Source organism: Terrapene carolina, unplaced genomic scaffold (genome assembly GCF_002925995.2).
Source record: "Terrapene carolina triunguis isolate 2854851 unplaced genomic scaffold, T_m_triunguis-2.0 Scaffold18, whole genome shotgun sequence".
In the NCBI taxonomy this organism is placed as follows: Eukaryota; Metazoa; Chordata; order Testudines; family Emydidae; genus Terrapene; species Terrapene triunguis.
Window position 1 is genome coordinate 11,327,204 of NW_020664369.1, and position 16,557 is coordinate 11,343,760.

Below are 16,557 nucleotides of genomic sequence, written 5' to 3' on the forward strand. Positions count from 1 at the left end.
CCCTACATTTGAACCCTAAAGTTCAAAGTGGGGATCCAGCCTTGACAATGGCGTTTCAAGTTCTTCATTGCTAAAACCAAAGGATTGATCTTTACAAAAAGCAAAGTTACAAAGTAGTATCTTTATGGAGAAAAATAGATATGGTTAAAAGTTTTAAATTATTAGGGATAAAATAAATTTCTTTGGAAAGATCATATAAACTATGTTAAAGATAAATGTACGGGACAGATTAACCTCCTTAAAAGTCTTGCTGGGACTAATTGGGGGTGGACAAGAAAACACGACTGATGGTATACAGCAGGGTCAGCAACCTTTGGCACGTGGCTCACCAGGGTAAGCACCCTGGCGGGCCGGGCAGGTTTGTTTACCTGCCGCGTCTGCAGGTTCGGCCGATCGCGGCTCCCACTGGTCGCGGTTCACCATCCCAGGCCAATGGGGGCGGCGGAAAGTGGCACGGGCTGAGGGATATGCTGGCCGCCACTTCCCGCCACCCCCATTGGCCTGTGACGGCGAACCGCAGCCAGTGGGAGCCACGATCAGCCGAACCTGCGGACACGGCAGGTAAACAAACCGGCCCGCCAGGGTACTTACCCTGGCGAGCCACATACCAAAGGTTGTCGACCCCGGTATACAGATACTTAATAAGAGCATTTATTGATTATGGCTTCCAAGCTTTTAGGTCAGCATCAGAATCAGAAATTAATAAAAAATAGATTTAATACAAGCCCAGGCACTATGAATTGTGTGTGATGCATTTATTACAACACCTATATGCATGCTACAGATAGAGTGTACTGAAAACCCAGTTACACTGTGAATGAAATTACTGGACTTAACTTTCTGGGCCAAAGTTAATAAGAACTGCAATGATGAAAGTACCAAACAAATATATGAGGGAATTTGATAGGTGAAATATAGTGCACAATGTTAGAACTCCACATGCCATTCAAGTTAAAAGTTGTTGAAAGAAAAGGAAAAAGCTGAATGAAATCAAAACTTTTAGTAATGAAAAAAAGTTATGGATTGAAAGTTGCATATCAAAACATGACTTTAAATTTATTTTATAAACTAAATGGTAAAAAAAGAGATAGTAGGTATTAAATAAAGAAGTGTACCAGTATATAGATGAAAAGTTGAGTCAGTTTTATCAAATATATATAGAGATGGGTCCAAAAAATAATAATAAAAACACAGGAAGAGTAGGGATGGCATATTGTATATAAAAATTGGGAATTAGTACAGCTAAAAGAATATCTGATTAAGTAGCTGTCATGACAACTGAACTAGTAGAAATAATGCTAGCATTAAATTGGATCTGGGATGTATGCCCAGCAGCAGAAGTCTTTTTTTTTTTTTTTTTTTTAGTTCAATCTCAGGCTTCATGGTGATAAAAGTGTATCTCAGTATGTAGAAATGATTGAATTAATGAAATTATATTTCTACTAGAGTTAGTACAGATGGTGATACTTGTAGCATTAACTTAGCAGGGAATGAAATGGTGGCCAAAGCAGCTAAAAGCACTGCAAGAAAATGGAAGGATTGACATAAAAATTTGTTTGAGCAACAGGAATTCAAAAGCCTAGTCCTGAAAGATTTAAAAGAGGAATGGCAAAAAATTAGGATTAATTAAAGAGAGAGATTTTTTTTTTAAATTGTGCCCTAGAATTGAGGATAACAACATACTTCAGGGCTTGGATAGGACTAATGAATTACTTTTGTTTAGTATACTAACTGGCCATTGTAGCTAAAACTTTTTTTTTTCTTCAAATAAAGATGCAAATATGGACTATGTGCACTGTATAAGGTGGAAGAAACAACCGATCACCTTTTACGGTAATGTAAGGGCTTTGATAAAGAAAAGGAAAGCTGCCTGGGGAATTCAAACATCTTCAGGTAACAAAAATTGCACTTGTTCAGAAAAAAAAAAAAACATCAAGGAAATGGGGTATTAAAAATTTGCAGTTACATTAACTGAAAGATGCAGAACAGAGTGAGATTGAGGAATTAAATATTGAGGAATTATAGTTGGTGTGGCTATAGACTATACAGTCAAGGCTGCTTCACCATAAAAAAAAAAAAAAGATAAAAGGAAGAATGGAAGTGCCTGGCTGTGGAGGAGAACAGCTGAGCTGGTTTGTGACTGGAGAGCTAAGCGATGGGAGTGGAAATAACACCTGTAGTGGGCCCCTGGAACCAAGGGGCAGGCTTCAGGAAGACAGCCCTGGGGATGGTGTTCTGCAAGAACAGGGAGCTGAAGAGGAGCCAAAGAGGGATGAGACGCTCAACGCTTGATGGAGTGAAAGATGCTTTGGTGTTGTTTAATTTCATTTGCAGTTTTGAATTCTTCTGAGGGGCTCAGGGAGAAGCCCTGGGACCTGCTACTCTGCAAAAGAAGTGTATGGTTCTGTTAATTTCTCTTTGATTTTAGAAGGACTTAGCTGCTGGCCCACGGTGGAGCTGGAAGACAGTATTTACAGGATACCAGCTGGGAGAAGCCAGGTCGGGGCCTAACCAGTTACTGCTGGATTTGGATATTTGGAAGGGGAATTAACTTTTAAGTGATATTTCTAGAAGACAAGGAGATGGAAGACCCTGATGGCGGCAATTAATCGGAGGAGACAAAAAGGGGAAGGCACAGCAACCCCACATACAGCCACAAGGGGGTACCAGCTGGTGAGTTGCTTCTGGATGTGGGGCTTTCTCCAATGTGGGACATATTTTTTAAAAATAGATGGAATATATGAGCCCAAAAAGTTAAATGTGTTAATATGGCCATGTGACTGTCCAACATTAAATAATTTTAAACAATGTTTGGAGTTTGGCATACATAGACCAAAGCCTGCTCAGTACCATGGCAAACACGTTATTAAAAATCACTAAAGTGAGATATCTGATCCCCAGCTTGTGTAAATGTATTCGTGCTAACACTCACTGATCTAATGCACTAAAAATAGTTGTGTAGTAGTAGTAGTAGTAGCAGCAGCATGGGCAGCCATGCATATGTACTCACGGGGTCCAGGTGGGTTAGTACTCATGGCAGCTAGCCCAGGCCACCGCTCGCTGCTGCCTATGCTACTGCATCTTCACTACTACTTTTAACATGCTAGCTCAATGAGAGATAGTGCAAGTATATGTATGCAAGCTGGGAATCACACCCCAAGCATCAAGTTTAGACACAGCCATAGTTCCCACTGGACCCTTTATAGAGAGAGCATCAACAAAGCAATATGTCTCCAGTTCTGGCTTTCATAGCTGCATAGATTATAAGGCCAGAAGGGACCATTGTGATTGACTAAATTGACCTTCTGTGTAACACAGGCCATAGAATTTAGCACGTACCAAAGTTCAGGGGAACGGAGGGTTCTGATGCAGTGTCGGGTTAAAGCTCATTTCTAATTTTAATTAAATTGAATGTGCTTTTTTTAGAAATGGCAGCTTAGTTTCCTTCAATTTTGCTTGCTGATTCAGTTCAGTTCAGTAGGTCTTTGGGTCTCAAACTTTTCCTTGTCTGACCGTCACATAGTTTCAGTATCTTACCTCCCATCTCACCATAGTGAAGAAGGGGCAGTTTTGATTGCCATGGCTGAGAACCCCTGGAGTAAGTCAAAATCTGGGTATTATTAAACATGATTCATGTAAATTAAAGTAAACAGTGCCTGGGTGAAGATTATGTTACTTAAGAAGGAGACAACATGCCTCTCATATGGCTAAATCAGATTAATCTGAAGGAAAGGTAGCAGCTGTAGTTTTGACATTTACACTCCAGCATTAGAAACAGAGGAGGCTTCCCAGCGCTCGATTTCTGCATGTAAGTTCTCATTTACTGAAGCTTCCTTTCAAATATGAGCCCAGAGAAAAAGTGTTTTTTAAATGACTCGTGTAGTATTATACTCAAATCACTTACAGTTGGCAGACTGTAACTTGTGTGATTTTTTTATGCATTATTGTTCTTATTAAGAAGAAAAAAAAACATCAATGTGAAAAGGTACAAGTAAGAACTTATCTCAAATTGAACAAACAGTTGTTACATTATCTGCTTTTATGGAATTTATGTTCACCTTCAGGAACAATAGAAAAAAATTATGGAGTCATATTTTCTCTTATGGGACACATCAACTGCAGCCGCTTTGATTTGGTGTCAACACTTGGAGATATAATGAAGACTAATGTTGACTAAATGTCAACCAGAAAACACTTCAGGAAAATAGAAGTGATCAAAAAAGTGTCTTCCATTGCCATGTGAGGTGCTTCTGAGTTTTATGGCTTCTCCTGTGCATTTTCAGTGTTATCAGTGTGCTGAGCAGCATGTTTATACTGTATGGGCCAAGTTTTGTCCTCAGATACACAGTCAATGGGAGAATTATGTGGGATTCAGTGCAGCGTTTGATGCTATATCTTGAGCGTTATAAGCTACACCTACAGTTAACCATATGGCAAGCTGTTTGAGTCTCCGGGAAATGAATAGAAACTGATGAGTTCATGGATATTTAAAGACACATAATTAAAAAGAAAAATATCTTATATTGACTACCTGTGGGGGAGAGAGACAGAACAGTCGTTTTTTTTAATTTAATATTTTAAACAGTAATATTCCAAATGTGTTGATGTTCCCAGAGTTAATACAGATCTCATTTCAATTTTATCCCTGATTTCTGTGAAGAAAACTGAGTAGTGTGTAGGGAGTCAGGTCAAGGAGTATGGAGAGTCCTCTGCTTTTCCAGTTTCTCTCTGAAGCACCAAACCACAGAGCCTACAGAGACTTCTAGTGGTCCCCAGTGGAATGGCACTGACTTCTGAGGAAGAATTTAATGTCATAAGTGTCTGTACAGTCTCACCCACAGTATTTTTGTGAGTATCTCGTTTAGTTCCTCATTTACTCTCTCTAAAGAATTGTTCACCATTGCTCGGCATAAACACACTGTATATTATTTGTGGCTTGCTCATTCAGAATATTTTGCTTTGGTGGAAATAGCTTCCTCCTCAGATCACTCTCATTAATTGTATTTGAATCCAGCTTCAGGATACTGGTGCACATTTTGAAATAACATATAAAAGCCAGCAAGCTGATCAGGGAGCCATCTAAACTAGACAATAAAATGCAGAGGAGAAGCATGCAGGAATTTGAACCCACATCTCCCATCTCACAAAGGAGTTCTGGGATGAGGGTCTCTCAATCTCTCCTGTTGAAGCCTTTCCATTGCGAATAAATAATTTAAATACTTATTGGAACAGTGACTTGAACTTGGGTCTCGCACATCCTCTAACAACTGGTCTGAAAATTATATGGGGTGTCCAGGGGTGTGGTGTGGTGGGGAGAGCACTGCCTCAGCTGTGTTTTATATGGGGCCCAATCCGTTAAGTAGCTTGTGAACATGGCTAATGGATGGTAGCATGCAGGCAAGATAGGTCGGGAAATATCTAGTTGGAGGACGCTGCTGGGGCTTAGATGTAAGATAAGCACTTAGTTGTCACAACTGAGCTGGCTGTGCAGCAGATTTTTAGGCACCTAAGGGACTTTATTAAGTGAGAATTTCTGCACCCAAACTCCCAGATGCCTACAGGGTTAGGTGGCAGCTGAGTGGGGATTTTGACAGTTGAAATTTTAGAATTTATGCACTTGAAGTGGCAGTTAGGATTCTAAATCCCTTCTTGGAGTAGCCCTTAGTCTGTCTGTGCCTCAGTTCCCCATCTGTGAAAATTGAGATAATACAAATACTTCCCTGCCTCACAGGCATATTGCCAGGATAAATGCATTAAAGCTTGTGAGGCTTTCCTAGGCATATTTATACCTGCTCTACCCTTCTGCAAAAGAGGCCTTGTCTACACTTTCAGCGGTGGCATGTAGGGTACATGTCACAGCAAAAGGCAGTCTAACTCCTCACTATTGTGTGTAGCTACACACAGTAGTGAAGGGCTCTGGAAGCGGGGAGGGAGTGGGGAAACACTCTGGCAGCCTTCCCTTTCCAGAACTTTCCTCACTGCTGGGACCCTTCCTTGTGGCAGGGAAAGGCTCTGGCAGTGGGGAGATCTGATTTTCCTCCCTGCCTTCCTCCCATCACAGATTTTCCTCACTACCAGACCCTTTCCCTGTTACAGGGAAAGGCTTTGGTAGCAGGGAGGCAGTTGGACAATACACTGCTAAAAATATCTGTGTAGACATGGGAGGCACTGGTTAGCCATATGGAGACCTGTGGGCTATAATCCCCAAGGGTTCTGGCATGTCTCTACTCACTTAAACTGTGCCTCACCATCTCTACTGCTACTTAAACCCATGCAGTGTGCAGCGTCTAAACATTACATGCTGCCATAAGTGTAGATATATCTATAGGATGTCTATACCATAACTTACACATTTTACCACCATCTTCCAGCTCCTCAGTGTACAACTCTTACCAACCCAGATGCTCTTACACATGGGTAGAGTGAGTGTATGTTGGTCTAGGGGAGTCTGAGTACAAAGGAGCCTAATTAGGTTTGAGGTGTCTATGCTCTTGTAAGAATAGGAAGGGATTATTTTACACCACTTTACACATCACTTCTTAATTTGACCCATCATCTGTAACATTAATTTTGATTTATTTTATTTGGCTTTTATATGGTTGGTTTCATTTTCATTTGGCAAAGAACTCAAAGAATTCACATTATTAGCACAATTATGTGTAGAATTGATTGATTTCTTATTAGCAAATACTAATGTATGATAAAAATGTCTGCCTGCCAAATCTATTCTTCCTTGATGACTGGAAACAGTTATATTTGAGAGTCTGTTGGATAAGGAAGACATTTATGGGTCTAGTCTCCCATTGCTGAGCATGAATAACTCTCATTGACATTAGTGGAAATTCATTTCATGGATCAATGGGAAAATAGAGTCAATATTGTATGGCATGGATGTCAGTGATGTTCAAAGATGTTTGTTATTGCCTTTATATAATGTTATCTCATAGGCTGAATGATCATAATGCAGATTATTTCCTTTGTTCATATGCAGTGCATGGTGTTCAGACAGGTCTATGATTTATTTATTTTTTGAGCAGACAGAAGATGAACAGGGTTTTTATTCTCTACAGGTGCATTACAAAAAGGGATAGTGATGGGATAGTCTGCCTTTAAAGGCTGTAGTGCCTAGTGGTCAGCCCACTGTGCTATGTGACATGGCACTTTAAGTGTTTGAAAGGTCCAGTATAAGGACATAAGGCAGATGTGGAGAGAGAGAAAGGAGTCCTGGGAATGAATGGTGCTTGCAAGGAAATCCTGCCACTTTAACTACCTGGGGCCAGGAGTCTTGCCCTCTCTGCAAGTGTTAATACACAAACAAAATTATGACAATTAGCATTACAGAGACTTGGTGGGATAAATTGCATGACTAACATGTTAGTATCAATTACTGTTGTTTGTTCGGGAAAGACAGGCAGGGAAAAAGTGGAGGAGTGGTTGCACTGTATAATGAAGAATTTATACAGAACTGACATGCATTTCTGTTGAAAGTCTCTGAGTGAAGATAAAAGTGGAAAAATAAAACAGGGGCAATGTCAAGGTAGGGGTCACAATAGGCCACCAAATCAGGAGGAGGAGGTGGAAGTATTTTTAGAATAAATAACAGGTCTCCAAAGCATGGGTTCTGGTGGTAAGAGGGACTTAAACCAAATATCTGTTGCAAAAACAACACAGTAAGACACAGATTGTCCAAGTTGAAGAAGAGGTTGGGGGCAAGAAATTTGAGAATGGAATGGAATAGGGAGCATCTATTTTAGATCTGATTCTGATTAATGGGACTGAAGGTGGAAGGCAACCTGGTTGAAAGTGATCATGAAACGATAAAGTTTTTGATTCTGAAGAAAGAAAGGAGTGAGATCAGCAGAATAAAGACAATGGGCTTCAAAATGCAGACAAACTCAGGCAATTGATAGGTATGATTCCAGGGGAAGGAAATCTAAGGGGAAATAGGAGTGCAGGAGAGCTGGCAGTTTCTAAAAGAGACAATATTCAAGCACAACAGCTAACTATCCAGATGAAAAAGAAAGATAGGAATCATAGTAAGAATCCATATGGCTGCAACAGGAACTCTTTAATTATGTGAAAACCAAAAAGGAATTGTACCAAAGAAGTGGAAACAAGGACAAATTACTGAGTATGAGTATAAAATAATAGCACAAACATGTAGATACAAAAATGAGAAAGGTAAAAAATGGATTACAACTAGCATGGGACACAAAAGGCAATAAGAAGCAGTCCAATAGCTATTAGGATTAATAGAATGATGAAGGAAAGGAAGTAGAGCACATAACACAGATGATTGCTGTGTTTAATGTCTTTTGTTCCTTCAGTTTTCACTGAAAAGGATCATTTTGACCAGATGCTTAACACAATTAACAACAAGGGGGAAGGATTTGGGGCCAAAATAGAGAAAGAAGAAGTTAAAGAATATTTAGACAAGTTAGATGTATTCAAGTCAGCAGGACCTGATGAACTTCACTCTAGCGTACTTAAGGAACTAACCAAAGTAATCTCTGAAACATTAGTGATTATCTTCCAGAACTCAGGTAGGACAGGTGATATCCCAGAAGACTGGAGAAGGGAAAACATAGTACCTACCTTCATAAAGGGAGAAAAAGGAGGATGTGGGGAATTATAGACCAGTCAGCCTAACTTTGATGCTAAGAAAGGTAGTGGAGGAAATTATTAATCAATTTGTCAGAAACAAGAGCATAGTAAGGTGATAAGTAATAGCCAGCATGGATTTGTGAAGAACAAATCATGCCAAATCAACCTAATTTCTTTCTTGGACAGTGTGACTGGTTTAGTGGATAGGGGAATGCATTAGACATGATATATCTGGACTTTAGCAACATTTTTGACATGATATCCTCATAATAAAACTAGGGAAATATGGTCTCGATGAAATTATAATAGGGGGGTACACAACTAGTTGAAAGACCATACTCAAGAGTAATTATCAACAGTTTGCCATCAAACTGGAAGGTCATATTTAGTGGAGTCACACAGGGAGTCTGTCCTTGGACCAGTACTGTTCAATATCGCCAACAACTTGGATGATGGAATGGAGAACAAGCTTATACAATTTTCATACAACACCTAATTGGTAGGTGTTACACGCACTTTAGAGGAAGGGTTTAGAATTTGAAATTATCTTGATAGCTTGTAAAACTGGTCAGAAATCATGAAGATGAAATTCAGTAAAAACAAGTGCAAAGCACTACAATTAGGAAGAAAAAAATCAAAGGCATAAATAAAAAATGGGGGAAAACTGCTTAGGATACGTCTACTCTACCCGCCAGATCAGCGGGTAGTGATCGATCCCCGATCTCTCTGCCATCGACTCCTGTACTCCACCACGGTGAGAGGCGGAGGCGGAATTGACGGTGGAGCGGTGGCAGTCGACCCCACGCCATGAGGATGCGAGGTAAGTCGACCTAAGATATGTCGACTTTAGCTACGCTATTCTTGTAGCTGAAGTTGTGTATCTTAGGTCCAAATCTCCCTCCTCCCCCAGTGTAGACCAGGCCTTAGTTACTGCAGAAAGGGATCACAAATTGAATGAGTCAACAGTGTGATGCTGCAGTGAAAAAGGCAATTACCATTCTGGGATGTATTAACAGGACTGTTATATGTAAGAGACAGGTAATTCTTACATTACTGAGCACTACTCAGCACTGAGGAAACCTCAGCTGAAGTACTGTATCCTGTTTTGGGTGCTACACTTTAAGAAAGATGTGAACAAATTGGAGAGAGTCCAAAGGAAAGCAACAAAAATGACAATTGCTTTCGAAAACATGATCTCTGAGGAAGGGTTCAAAGAACTGGGCATGTTTATTCGACAGAAGAGAAGGCTGCGGGGAACATGGTAACTTATTCAAATGTGTAAAAGTTGTTATAAAGAGGATGGTGATTAATTGTTCTCCATGTCAACCGGGGTAGGACAAGACTTAATCTGCTTAGTTTCCAGCAAGGAGATTTGGGTTAGATATTAGGGGGGGGAAACTTCATAACTCTAAGGGAGGTTGTGGAATCCCCATCACTGGAGGTTTTTAAGAACAAGTTTCACAAACACCTGTCAGGAATGGTCAAGATCAGTGATACTCAGACTTACGTTCTTATGTCTCCTGCGGCTCTTTGCAGCACGTGGTATTAAAACACTATGTGATTTAATTATTAACCAAACAGGATGCTTTTACTATGTTGTTTAACCAATTGTAGTTGATAAAATAATAATACTTGGTCAGTCATTTTTCTGTGAGAATAATATATAAATGAAACAATGAGTTCACACTTCTGTGAATAATAGTATATAAACCAACTACTGTGGCTCTTTTCGGTAATGTTGATCCCAAATGGGACATTATTTTAATGCACATTACAGTAAAAACATCAGCTCTGCGTGTGTGTATACATATGTGTATATAGCTCTTCTAGCATGTTTCATAAATGAAATCAGTTTTACTTATAAGATATTGCTTCTGTGACACATTAGAGAAGCAAACTTTTGATTTTTCCTCCCAATAGGAAACTGCCAACTTAGCCCAGTCATCTTAGATGTATCAAGTCAGATGGTTTTCAGCACTGTAGCTCAGTTCCTTGTCAAGCTCACAGTTGAAAAAAATGGACCCTAGGGAAAACAAACCTATCACCAGCTTTCTTGTTCTACTGTAAAAACACTGATGACTATATAATCGGGGTGACATTGGCAAAAAGACTATGTAATTCCTTACCTAAGACAGTTCTCTTTTCCAACTAGGATTCTTCTGAGATTTCTTGATATGTCAAAAAGAGATATTTTTGGGAGGGGGGCAGGCATGTAAGGAAAGACTATGGAATACTATTAATAGAAGAGTAGTGAATACTGACTGGACATAATCTTTAACCAGAAATTTAACTATTTAAACAATAATTAATTCATATCCCTAATTTCTTGTTTTATTAAAATTGCCTATTTCACAGTAATAACAAAAAAAACCAAACTGAATGACAAGGAAACAGAAACTATTACCATGATGTCTCAGGTGAGTGTTAGAAATAACAAAAGATTAAGTCAACAGTTAACCCTTTAAATGTTCTTGGTTGCTCTGGTGGTTTTTGCTCTAAAAAAATCACATGTATGTTTTTTTAAAAAATCAGTATACTGAAAAGTGAAGAATCCATAGTTAAGGCTGAGAGTCTTTCATGAAGGTCATGGATTTTGTGACTTTTCAGGAACTCCGTGACTTCCGCAGCTGCAGCAGCCGGTGCGGCTGACCCCATGGTGGCGCGGAGTGGTGGCGGCAGGGCATGGGCAGCACTAACCCCTGCTTAGGCCAATAGGTAAGCTTCTGCATGGGGTGATTTGGATAAGCAGTTTACTGGGCTAGTGATGAACCATGGCTGCTCAGACCCCTCAGTGGGAGGGGAACAGCCTGACTCAGAGATAAAGAGACAAGGTTTAGTTTGAGTTTGGGAGCTGTGTGTGAGAGAAACAGTTCCAACACGAAGGGGTACAGGCTTCATTAAAATGTGAAGCCAGCTATTAAAAACCATGAATCATGTCTTCCCAAATGTTTCAGGCAGAACAAGGATGCTGCATGTTAAATATTAATTTAATTAAGCCAGCCACTTTAGTCTAATCCAAGCAAACCGTGGCCTTCTAGCCCTAGCAATCAATAATGGGCTTCTGTATATTATAAATGGGACTGCTAATCAAACAAATCAGCCATCACTTAAAGGAAAACTAGCTGGAGAACTATCTTAAGATTTTATGCAAATAACATATACATAATCCTCCACCAATACCCCAGCAGCCAGTCAAAGTAGTTCGGCTCTAGGCACAGACCCTAATGAGGACCTAAATGAAGGGATCCCATCCCCAGTTGTGAAGCAACTGTGTAACCATTTGCAGTGGATAATAGAGTCTGACATCTGGCATAGCTTCCACAGGCCCGTATAGATTTAAGACCTTTGGGTAGGATGGCATACTCAAGTCACTGCTAATCATCCAGTTCACTCCCACCATCTCCCCCCCACACACTCCCAATCTGCCCAGGGTTCCCCCTTCCAGCTTTGTGGACTGTGATGCAAGGGGTTTCCCACACCATACATATCCATCTACCATACAGTCTTCAGACCTTATGGGGAACAACCACATCTGTTTTGCTACCAACGGACTCTCTGCAGCTGCAGAGAAAGGTGCTGGATTCGATCCTTAAAGTGCTCTGTAATGCCTTCAAAAAGAAATTGAAGAAACACTATGTGTAATATATTTGTGTTTAACACATTTTAATTTAATTTGTTAAATACAATTTTAATATATCAAGCCCTTCCCTTTCATTCCTTCAAAAGAAGAAAACCAACCTAAAGCATGTAACCAACTTGCTAAACCTCACTGCTCTACCTAGTTGCTTAAAGTGCTGTCTGTTGCATCCCATCCATCTTTTTCACATTGCTTTTTACAGCAGTTATCTTGTCTTAATATTTTCCCATCCAGTGGCTATCAAACGATTAATGGTGTCTGAATTTGTAAGAAAAACTCTTATAAGCTTTGATAAAGCAGGTCAGAAGGTAGAAAACATTAATGGCCAGCTCAAAACAGGAATTCAATAGTGTCCAAATAAAAACAGGAACTGGATTTCTGGAAGTTATAGTCAAGCATGAAAAGGAAAAATGCAGTACTTATTGTGCTTTTTGATGGCACCCTGTAACCCCAGAAACTTTCCCAGTGTTGTCCCAACATTATGCACTAACAGTTCCAGGAACAAACAATAAGGGCCCGATTCTGTCCTCTTACTCACATTCAGTCTCACTTAAATCAGTATGAGTCACTATGGCAGAATTTGGTCCTAAAATAGCAAGAGAGACCATCAGGTGAAGTGCTTGTTCTATCCTATCGTAGATAACCTTGGATTAAATGGCACTCAGGAGTTCCTCCCCTACTTCACCCCAGTGCTGTAGTTCAATGAAAATAAATAAAAAACTGTGGGCAAATGCAACCCTGAGACCCACACTTATCTCAGTAGTTTTCCAGATAGGTGTGGAAATTGATTTGAAATATTATTGTGTAACCCTCGGGAGAAATACAAGCAACATCTGCAATAAATAGAGCATCTCAGAAAATGTAACCCTTTAAGAATCAATTCTGTATAGCATAGACATTGGAGGAAAGGAGCATTAGGACAAAACAGATTTGAAAGAAGCCAGAGTTTTCTTCAAATAAGTTATTAAGCTTTAAGAAGATCAGGTAACACTCAAATACGTAAACCTGTTTGAAACTTTTAAAGGAGAAATACAGATGAATCTGAAAGGCACAAGTTATTCTATAAGATTTCATCTTAATAATAATGTAGCTTGCTTCTCTGGAAGCTGCATTAATGTGGAGAGCAAAGAGTCTGAGATTTAGTTAATTTCGGAACAGCTTCCCATAAGAGCTAAGGAGATGGCATGCTCAGCTTGCCCTATGGAATTTGAATGTCATGAATTCCTGGGTTGAAACATAATTTAATAAAGGTCACTTACCAAGGTAGAAAACGGGAGAGATAAGAAAGGAAAATCCTAACTAGTACATCTGCTTAGAGTAAACCAGAATGACACAGAGTTATTAATTATCATTGATGCCTTAGGGTTGGAATAAAGTAGTCAACTCAAGAGTAAAATGTTTCCCCAAAGTTACAGTTTTCAAGAACTACAGTAAAGACTAAAATACCAAATCAGTCCTCTCTCATACCCTTTTCAGCACATTGTGTTAATGATAACAGATCTTTTCCTAAAATATATTAATAGAATCTTAATCAAATTGAAAGAGTTTTTCCTCCCTAAAATAAACCAGGTTTGATTGGGATGAAATAACTTTGTAATAGATTTATGAAGGAAATGTGCCTAAAATCATGGGTACCATCTTAATATGCTTTAAATACTTCAATATATATAAAACCCACTTATCATATCTAGTTACCACCTCTAATGCAATTCCTCTTGTGAGTTTGAGGGAGAGGACTGGGTTCTTCTTGGTCCCGCCTCCCATCTCGGCTGAGTATTTTCCTTGTCTTCTTTGGATACAAATCACTTGGCGGTGTCTCCACAACCCATGCTCCTTCCAGGAAAATGTGCCAGGGTCCCTGCTTGGAAGGAAAAAATTCTCAGTAGCATCTAATCTTGTCCCATCTGATATATGGAGACTCCCAAGCCATAATACAAAGATGTGCACTATATCAAACTAGGTAACTGTATTAAACAAAAGGTAAACATTAAGTAACAATGAAAAATATACTCTTAGGGTCATTGGAGCCCAACCCTGTGAGGAGAATAATATCATGTTGGTATGTACACTATGCTGAGGCCCTAACTGGCTGGTGAGGGTGATGTATGCGGTAGTAGCAGAGAGCAATTTATCCCACTGCTTTAGGACACAGTCAGTATATAAGTATGTTCCATACAATGTCCCTGACTACCTAAATAAGTGTTGATGCAATCACAAACTCCATGACATGGATGAATCTCAGTTTCACATCCTAGCCTACTTCTCTCAGCTCTCAGTAGGAGGGTCTGATGGTCTCTGTTGAGGTCTGCACTATCCTATGCTATTCATGGGAGAAATGTTCATAACCACTGCCTGTTGGGGTGCTTGCTGAAGGCTCTGGGCTGGCAGCACCACCTCTTGGTGAAAATCTGGGATATAACACCCAACAGTGGGGCCCTAAGGAGCCGTTTTGCCTAGCAGAAATATCACCAGGGTAGTATCACCCATTGGCAAGAGTCCAAGGGGCCGCTTCGCCTAGTGGCAATATCACTGGAGTAGTATTGCCCAGTGGTGAGACCGGGCAGGGTAGGGAAACCCGAGCCAACCCTCTTCCACTGGGTTCTGACCTAGGGCCTTTCAAAACAAAATATCATGACACAAGGTTCAGGTCCCAATACCCCCGAGCATGTTCCCTGGGTTATTTCCTACCTTCAACCCAGTCCTTTCCAGCGTAATCTCTGGGCTTTGACACTGGGTCCCTCTTGTGTTCCCTGTGCTTCATCTGCAGAAGCTCCTTGCAGGCAACAGAAAGTCATCCCTTTGGTTTCCACAGTCAGCTGGCTTCCTGAGAGGCAGCTAGGAGGCTTGACCCCAGTGGCTTGGAATCCTGGCAGCTTCCTGGCAGGAGGCTGCTGCACACAACCACTCTCCTCCTCAGCCCAGACTGAACTGACCTACTCCCTTTTGAATGCTCTCTCCACTGGTTAAAGCAGGAAGGAACTCGGGATCTATCAGCAAGAAATATTTCTTACCATGTAATAACTGCTTTAGCTAGAGAACTAAAGGACTAATCTACTCCTTAACTAGTTGGAAGTCCAGCTTAAACCTGTAAATTGAAAGCTGCCATAAACAGGGACCAGAACAAGCTTAGGGATATTCTTGCCAAGCACAAAGTGCCAGTTTTCAGTGGTGACCCTGCGTGCAGGCATGGGACTCCCAAGCTCACAAAAAAGCATATGCTCCCTTCAGTGGCTGGCTCCTCTCTTTCTCCCCAACATGGCTCCTATCTCCTCACAACATTATTTCTCAGGGAGCTGACCTATCATGAGCACCTTCCTCATTAGTTGGGCTAGCTCACTTCCCTGGGCTTAAACTGTCAGTCATCCTTGCTCTAATTCTCTCTCACCATCCTCCTTTGAGCAGGTGTGCTGGTGGCCATCCAGGCACTTGCTACAATAACTGCCCGAGCTGGCAGAGGCCTCTACCACTCAAACTAGCATCTTCCGTCTCTCTCTCTCTCTATTGTCAGGCAGCCAAGATGCTGAGCCTGTCCTTTGCCATGCTATGTCCTGGGAGCATGCTGATGTAGAAACTACAGGTCCATTGTATGCAAGTTTTTCATAGATTCATAGATTCTAGGACTGGAAGGGACCTCGAGAGGTCATCGAGTCCAGTCCCCTGCCCACATGGCAGGACCAAATACTGTCTAGACCATCCCTGATAGACATATATCTAACCTACTCTTAAACATCTCCAGAGATGGAGATTCCACAACCTCCCTAGGCAATTTATTCCAGTATTTAACCACCCTGACAGTTAGGAACTTTTTCCTAATGTCCAACCTAGACCTCCCTTGCTGCAGTTTAAGCCCATTGCTTCTTGTTCTTTCCTTAGAGGCTAAGGTGAACAAGTTTTCTCCCTCCTCCTTATGACACCCTTTTAGATACCTGAAAACTGCTATCATGTCCCCTCTCAGTCTTCTCTTTTCCAAACTAAACAAACCCAATTCTTTCAGCCTTCCTTCATAGGTCATGTTCTCAAGATCTTTAATCATTCTTGTTGCTCTTCTCTGGACCCTTTCCAATTTCTCCACATCTTTCTTGAAATGCGGTGCCCAGAACTGGACACAATACTCCAGCTGAGGCCTAACCAGAGCACAGTAGAGCGGAAGAATGACTTCTCGTGTCTTGCTCACAACACACCTGTTAATACATCCCAGAATCATGTTTGCTTTTTTTGCAACAGCATCACACTGTTGACTCATATTTAGCTTGTGGTCCACTATAACCCCTAGATCCCTTTCTGCCGTACTCCTTCCTAGACAGTCTCTTCCCATT